Genomic DNA, 8,127 nt, shown 5'->3' with positions numbered 1-8,127 from the left:
GGAGTGTCTTCCCTTCTCGGTCGGGGACCACAGTGAGGGGTGGTTTTTTCTGCTTCTCACTTGTGTGCGGCCCCCAACTGATTTTTCTATGGGTCAGTGGTCCCCGACCCAAAAAAGGATCCCTGCCCTGCTTTACAGCATGTTTGGCCTCTACTGCTACGGTGCCGTCCAGCTCCGAGCGACTTACACTTAACAAGGACCAAGGTCTGAAATAAGTCTTTAAAAAAAAAAGGAGCAACAGTCAAATGCGATAAGACCTCCCCTCCCCGCTATTCCCACCTCACTCCGCTCCATGCTCAAAAGAGATGGGGGGTTGGGTTTTTTTAAATGAATAAGCAAAATTGTGTCTCCTCTGCTGCCTCCTGCATTGGCCATTTCCGTCAGCGTGAACTTCGATGGAAGCCCGAACAGGAAGCGAATGGTGGTGACTATTTGATCACAGCCAGTTTGGAACTCTTCAGCCAAGTCTTTGCACCGGAGACCCAATCGGGGATGGCGTGACGCTCCTCCAGCCCCGGAACAGAAATCTGCCATGTGCCCATCCAGAGCTAAGCCATGTAGCTCACACACTGATTGCACACAAAGGCCACTGCCCAAGAATAATCCTCTTCCACAATTATTCAGGGACTAGTAGCCAAGATGAGTCTGATAATGCATGAAGAGTGGCAAAGTGTGGTCACAGGCTGAGTGACTCAGCAAGCGGTGGCTCCTGTCGCCAAGACCGTGGGCTGTAATACTAGCCCTGCCACACCATGTTGGAGGACCAGAGGGGGGGAGGGAGGTGAAGGCTACAGCAGTAAAATCACACGGAGGGGTGTGTGCACCCACAGCATCAAATGGGGTGTTTGTTACTGTAGCCGTCTTGGGGGCCTGGCAGCTTAGAGACTGGCGCGATCTTCCTTTCCCTGGGTGTACGCTCCTCTTGCCTCCCAGGGGTTAGGACATTGGAGCCGTCCCAGGCCCCAAGTCAAGAGGGAAAATTGGTGCCATCACCAGGCCCAGGCAGAGGGCCGCACGCCTGTGCCAGGAGCAAAAGATTCAGATTAGGCTGTAGCTGTTTGAGAGACCCAAGGCCATGGGTGAGTGTGGATCCAGGGGTGTGCGAGGCAGCCGGTGTCTGCCTTTGTGTGTCGCGGGGGGCCTGCCAGGAGGAGGGCTGGCAGCCCGCCATGAGCGGAGACCAAAACTCCCAGTTACTCCAGTAGGGCCAGGGTTCACCTGGTGCCCGGGTTCTCCTTTCAGCCTGGGAGCCCCTTGGTGGGGGGCTGGACACAGACTACACCCGTGAGCACATTCCCAGGGAGCAGCAGGTGTTTCCAGCACAGGGCTCAGCCCTTTGGCTCCCCACCAGCAAGGTAGGAGAAAACCTCATCTCCGTGGTTTGGCTCCTGGGCAGCTCTGCTGGAGCCGTGCTCCGGTCTAGAGCCTATTTCTGGAGGGGGAAGCTCCGTGTTTCCAGCCCTCAGGCCTTCTCCCGAGGCCTTGGCAACCAGGAGGCCCTGCTCCATGACAGGCTACAGATTCAGGAGTAGCCTCCTGCAGGGGTTGCCATGGCAACCCTTTGGCTTCTGTCTCAGCATCAGCCACAGGCTGCTAGGGCAAGAGAGTCACAGGCCCGGCTCGCGGCCCGGCTGTCAGCGGGGTCCCCAGAGTCCGGCAGGGTGCGGCAGCTTGGATTTGCACTATCCAGGACCAGCACCTGCCCGCTCCCTGAGCGGGGGTGTCGTGCCTGGGCCCCCCCCCCCCCCCACGCTGTCAGCCACGTCGGCTGTGGGATGCCATGGACCAGTCAGCCCCCCCAGGAACGGCCTGGCCCCCACGTGACGGGATGGGGGGCAGTAGCAGGACAGCCCCACGGCTCAGCGGTGCACGGAGCCAGAGTTCAAGGCCAAAGAACTCGGGGAGGCTGCCTCTCCCCCGGACCTTTGACCTGAGCCCTGGGATGTGGCCGCAGCTCTTCCAGCAAGGCCTCTGCTCTGGATGTGACGCCGTTGCTCCCCAGCGTGAATCCCCCACCCGTGGAAAATCGTGCCTCATTTCTCACTTGAATCTGACGGGCTTCGCTTCCAGCCGCTGCTCCTTGCCTGACCTTGCTGCTTCTTCCAAGCAATCGGACTCATTACCATGCCTGTTAGCAGCTGCCATGCGAGCAGTTGGCTATCGGCTCTGTGGCCGCTGGTACGTGGCATCAGAAAAGTGTTCCCCGTTGGGTGAGAGTATGGCCTAGCAGTCAGTGTCGGGTTGGGACATGAGGGGGGGACTCAGCTTTGCCACTGATGTACAGTGACACCTTGGGCAAGTCATGTAACGGCTGTGCCTCAGCTTCCCCTTGTGGAAGATGAGGCTAATGGGCCTGAGGCCCCTGCTTTATGCGGTAAATGCTGACTTCCCAGCAGCAGCTGCCACCCAGTGTGACACTGCACCTCGAGCCGGGCACGTCAGACCTGCTAGCCCCCGGCTTAGTGGATGCAGCGGAAGATCTGACGGGAGCCCTGGGTTTGCTGAGCCAGCGGCTCTCATGGAACGCCAGTGGGTCGTCCTGCCTGGGCGCTGACGTAGCCTGACGCGGGGCTGGGCACTGGCCAGGGAGCTCGACGGCAGATCTCCTGCTCTTGGGGGTTGCTCCTCTGCTCTCTGGCCCCGAGCAGCTGTTCTGCACAGGCCATATCTTCAGGGCTGCCTGGCACCCAGCGTGACGTCTGAGGTCTGGTCTCTGGGAACCTGGCTAGGGCCTGGGAAAGGCATTTCGTGAGCCCTTGCCCAGGAGTCTGCTCTGGGGTCTGCTTCCCATCTGGATGGGCAGTGTACACAGCACGGAGACAGATGGTCACAGAGCATGTGTGCCCCGCCACCCCCCGCAAAGGGCTTGGAGGGATTGCAAGGACCGCAATGTGTTTTCCCTCTGGGCTTCCAGCAGAGCAGCTGGGGAAATCCTTCCTCTTCCCCCGCCCTTCGCAGAAAAGCAGTGCAGTTAGGGCAGTCTGGGATTGTGTAGTGTCTGCACAAGTGCAGCTGGGAGAGGTGATTGCAGGCGCACAGCAAGGGGGGAGGGCATGCAGTGTGGGCAGGCGCACAGCAAGGGGGAGGGCATGCAGTGTGGGCAGGCACACAGCAAGGGAGGAGGGCACGCAGTGTGGGCAGGCACACAGCAAGGGGGAGGGCACGCAGTGTGGGTAGGCACACAGCAAGGGGGAGGGCACGCAGTGTGGGCAGGCACACAGCAAGGGGGAGGGCATGCAGTGTGGGTAGGCACACAGCAAGGGGGAGGGCATGCAGTGTGGGCAGGCGCACAGCAAGGGGGAAGGGCATGCAGTGTGGGTAGGCTCACAGCAAGGGGGGAGGGCATGCAGTGTGGGCAGGCACACAACAAGGGGGAGGGCATGCAGTGTGGGCAGGCACACAACAAGGGGGAGGGCATGCAGTGTGGGCAGGCACACAGCAAGGGGGAGGGCATGCAGTGTGGGTAGGCACACAGCAAGGGGGAGGGCATGCAGTGTGGGTAGGCACACAGCAAGGGGGAAGGGCATGCAGTGTGGGTAGGCACACAGCAAGGGGGAGGGCATGCAGTGTGGGCAGGCGCACAGCAAGGGGGAAGGGCATGCAGTGTGGGTAGGCTCACAGCAAGGGGGGAGGGCATGCAGTGTGGGCAGGCACACAACAAGGGGGAGGGCATGCAGTGTGGGCAGGCACACAACAAGGGGGAGGGCATGCAGTGTGGGCAGGCACACAGCAAGGGGGAGGGCATGCAGTGTGGGCAGGCACACAACAAGGGGGAGGGCATGCAGTGTGGGCAGGCACACAACAAGGGGGAGGGCATGCAGTGTGGGCAGGCACACAGCAAGGGGGAAGGGCATGCAGTGTGGGCAGGCACACAACAAGGGGGAGGGCATGCAGTGTGGGCAGGCACACAGCACGGGGGAGGGCATGCAGTGTGGGCAGGCACACAGCAAGGGGGGAGGGCATGCAGTGTGGGTAGGCACACAGCAAGGGGGAGGGCATGCAGTGTGGGTAGGCACACAGCAAGGGGGAGGGCATGCAGTGTGGGTAGGCACACAGCAAGGGGGGAGGGCATGCAGTGTGGGCAGGCACACAGCAAGGGGGGAGGGCATGCAGTGTGGGTAGGCACACAGCAAGGGGGAGGGCATGCAGTGTGGGTAGGCACACAGCAAGGGGGGAGGGCATGCAGTGTGGGCAGGCACACAGCAAGGGGGAGGGCACGCAGTGTGGGTAGGCACACAGCAAGGGGGGAGGGCATGCAGTGTGGGTAGGCACACAGCAAGGGGGGAGGGCACGCAGTGTGGGTAGGCACACAGCAAGGGGGGAGGGCATGCAGTGTGGGTAGGCACACAGCAAGGGGGGAGGGCATGCAGTGTGGGCAGGCACACAGCAAGGGGGAAGGGCATGCAGTGTGGGCAGACACAGCAAGGGGGAGGGCATGCAGTGTGGGCAGGCACACAGCAAGGGGGAGGGCATGCAGTGTGGGCAGACACAGCAAGGGGGAGGGCATGCAGTGTGGGCAGGCACACAGCAAGGGGGAAGGGCATGCAGTGTGGGTAGGCACACAGCAAGGGGGAAGGGCATGCAGTGTGGGTAGGCACACAGCAAGGGGGAAGGGCATGCAGTGTGGGTAGGCACACAGCAAGGGGGAAGGGCATGCAGTGTGGGCAGACACTCAGCAAGGGGGGAGGGCATGCAGTGTGGGTAGGCACACAGCAAGGGGGAAGGGCATGCAGTGTGGGCAGACACTCAGCAAGGGGGGAGGGCATGCAGTGTGGGTAGGCACACAGCAAGGGGGAGGGCATGCAGTGTGGGCAGGCACACAGCAAGGGGGGAGGGCATGCAGTGTGGGTAGGCACACAGCAAGGGGGGAGGGCATGCAGTGTGGGCAGGCACACAGCAAGGGGGGAGGGCATGCAGTGTGCGTAGGCACACAGCAAGGGGGAGGGCATGCAGTGTGGGTAGGCACACAGCAAGGGGGGAGGGCATGCAGTGTGGGCAGGTACACAGCAAGGGGGGAGGGCATGCAGTGTGGGCAGGCACACAGCAAGGGGGAGGGCATGCAGTGTGGGTAGGCACACAGCAAGGGGGGAGGGCATGCAGTGTGGGCAGGCACACAGCAAGGGGGAGGGCATGCAGTGTGGGCAGGCACACAGCAAGGGGGGAGGGCATGCAGTGTGGGCAGGCACACAGCAAGGGGGAGGGCATGCAGTGTGGGCAGGCACACAGCAAGGGGGAGGGCATGCAGTGTGGGCAGGCACACAGCAAGGGGGGAGGGCATGCAGTGTGGGTAGGCACACAGCAAGGGGGAGGGCATGCAGTGTGGGTAGGCACACAGCAAGGGGGAGGGCATGCAGTGTGGGTAGGCACACAGCAAGGGGGGAGGGCATGCAGTGTGGGCAGGCACACAGCAAGGGGGGAGGGCATGCAGTGTGGGCAGGCACACAGCAAGGGGGAGGGCATGCAGTGTGGGCAGGCACACAGCAAGGGGGAGGGCATGCAGTGTGGGTAGGCACACAGCAAGGGGGAGGGCATGCAGTGTGGGTAGGCACACAGCAAGGGGGAAGGGCGTGCAGTGTGGGCAGGCACACAGCAAGGGAGAAGGGGGGCCTAGTGTGCATGCACTCAGCAAGGCTAGGGAAGAATGGGATTCCCTGCTTGCCTTTCATCTGGTCACCGTTCCCAAAGTGGCCGTGGCATGAGGTGGCTGGCGGTGCAAGGACGAGTTGAGGGGCTGCTGCTCTTGAGAGAGCTGGCCAGTGCTTCAGCCAGCCAGGCTGGGAAAAGCTGAGTGTGGCTCACATTGTGCCTCCAACCAGCCAGCTCCTCTGGCTCAGCCAAGCTCAAACTAGTCAATCAGCCCCCCAGCTGCTGAAAGGGGCACCCACCTACCTGCCAAGCCCTGTCTCTGCCACCACCCATACACAAGCCATGATGGGGGCTGAGCAATTGGTGAGCCAGTTGGCAGGGACTGTGGATTTAAACCCCTCTATGCTGCCCGGGTCCTTCCTGCCCTGCAGCAGGGCAGTGCAGTGTGGGCCTGTTGTAACACACACAAACACCTGCTCCCTTGGAGGGCCGATGGACTGGGGGCTTGGGGTGCATCCCCATGGGGAAATGTTTCCGTGCATGCCACACTCCCTATACAGACCGTCTCTTTTCTGTATGGTTTGATGAGAAGCAATCCCATTCCAGGCACGTCCCATGTTCCTGGCACAACCAAACCCTGACCTTGCTTTAATTTATAAGAGAAAGCTGCCTACTGAATTTGGTGGTCCTAGCTCTTGAACAGACAGACACAAACAAACAGACAAACTCTCTTAAATATATCACAGATAATGTGTTTTACTAGGAAAATACAATACATTGCATGAGAGGGATGTATTATGATCATACATTAGTCTGTGTGTATTTGCAAAGCTGCCTGTGGAAGCGAGGTTAGGTATTAGCTAGATTAAGATACACACAAAGTGAGGTTAGGTATTAATCTAGATTAAGATACACACAAACGGGTGTGAAGGCAAGCTCTGAACCGTGTGTGCATCTGACTGTACTGCTGAGAACTCACCCACAGCGAGACGGGAAGAAAAGGAAACTGTCTCAGCACACACTTGGTAACACCAACAAATATTCGACAGTTTAAAGACAAACCCTCAAAACCAGGCGCAAAAGATGAGGCCGCTAATCATGTGTGTTGTCACTGGCGTGGTTTAATTAGGAAATGTCAATATTTAGAGGCTAACGGCGCTATGTCTACAACAGGAAACTGTTTATTCAAATGAGACGTTGTACTTGGGGCGTAGAGATATGCTGTTGTCTTAACCTCCCAGATGACATTGCGCTGTGAGCACTCTAGGTCTGCAGCAAACCACATTGTATGCCGGTCACCAAAGCCTTAATCTAGTGACTACTTTTGGCCCTGTCCTTCCGTTCACCCACATACATCCCGGTCTGTACCTAGAAACATTGTTAAAAGCTCCCCTGTGCCCCTGTTTTTGTGGCAATAAACACAGATACATTCCTGGGGGAAATGAAATACAATCAAAACCCAAGGCAAAGGGCCCAGCTGGGAGCCCCTGTGGCTCTAGGGCAACGGGTTCCCAACTTTTTTTCTCATGACCCAGCTGAAGAAAATCGTTGATGCAGGCGACCCAACGTAATGTGACTAGTGTGAGGGCTCTAGGATGGAGCTTTGGGGCATAGGAGGGGGCTTCAGCTTTGGGGGGATCAGAGCTGGGGCAGGAGGGGCTTACCCAGAGCGGCTCCCGGTCAGCGGTGTAGCAGGGGTGCTGAGGGTATGTCTACACTACCACCCTAGTTCGAACTAGGGTGGTAATGTAGGCAACCGGAGTTGCAAATGAAGCCCGGGATTTGAATTTCCCGGACTTCATTTGCTTAAAGCCGTGCGCCGCCATTTTTAAATGTCCGCTAGTGCAGACTCCGTGCCGCGCGGCTACACGTGGCACGGACTAGGTAGTTCGTGAAGGAGTAACGGCAGTTCGGAATAGGAAGCATTTAAAAATGGCGGCGCCCGGCTTTATGCAAATGAAGCCGGGAAATTCAAATCCCGGGCTTTATTTGCAACTCCGGTTGCCTACATTACCACCCTAGTTCGAACTAGAGTGGTAGTGTAGACATACCCTAAGGCAGTTTCCTGTCTCTCCAGGCACCGCAGACCACGGAAAATGAGCCTGCCCTGGCATTGGCCCAGCCTGGCTCTGTCCCCTTCTAGTGGCTGGGCCACACGAGGCTAATGAACGTTGTTGGGGGCCTGGTCTTTTCCTCTGCTAGACACGTAGGAGTGGCCTAGCCAATGGGCATCGTTTCATTTAGTCCCATGGGCTTTGGGTGCGTGCTTTGGGTGCACGCCCTGAGGATACTATGCCCAGGGCTCATTACACCCCTGGCTGGCCCAGCACCCTTCCAAGAGGCTTGTGGGGGTCACTCTGTGCCCCCCCATCCTGAGGAGCATCTCTGTGAAGTGGTCTGGGTGCCCATGTCTGTGGGCTCAGGCAGCCCGGCGTTGCCCCATATGCAGGGGGCTGGGAAGTCGAGATGTGGGCAGCGTTCCTCAGTACCTGCTGCAGGGAGTTGCTCTGCTGAGGTGGGGGTAGGGGCATTTCCAGCTCA

Source organism: Pelodiscus sinensis, chromosome 16 (genome assembly GCF_049634645.1).
Source record: "Pelodiscus sinensis isolate JC-2024 chromosome 16, ASM4963464v1, whole genome shotgun sequence".
In the NCBI taxonomy this organism is placed as follows: domain Eukaryota; kingdom Metazoa; phylum Chordata; order Testudines; family Trionychidae; genus Pelodiscus; species Pelodiscus sinensis.
The sequence above is the reverse complement of the archived record's forward strand: the minus strand, read 5'-3'. Positions refer to the sequence as shown.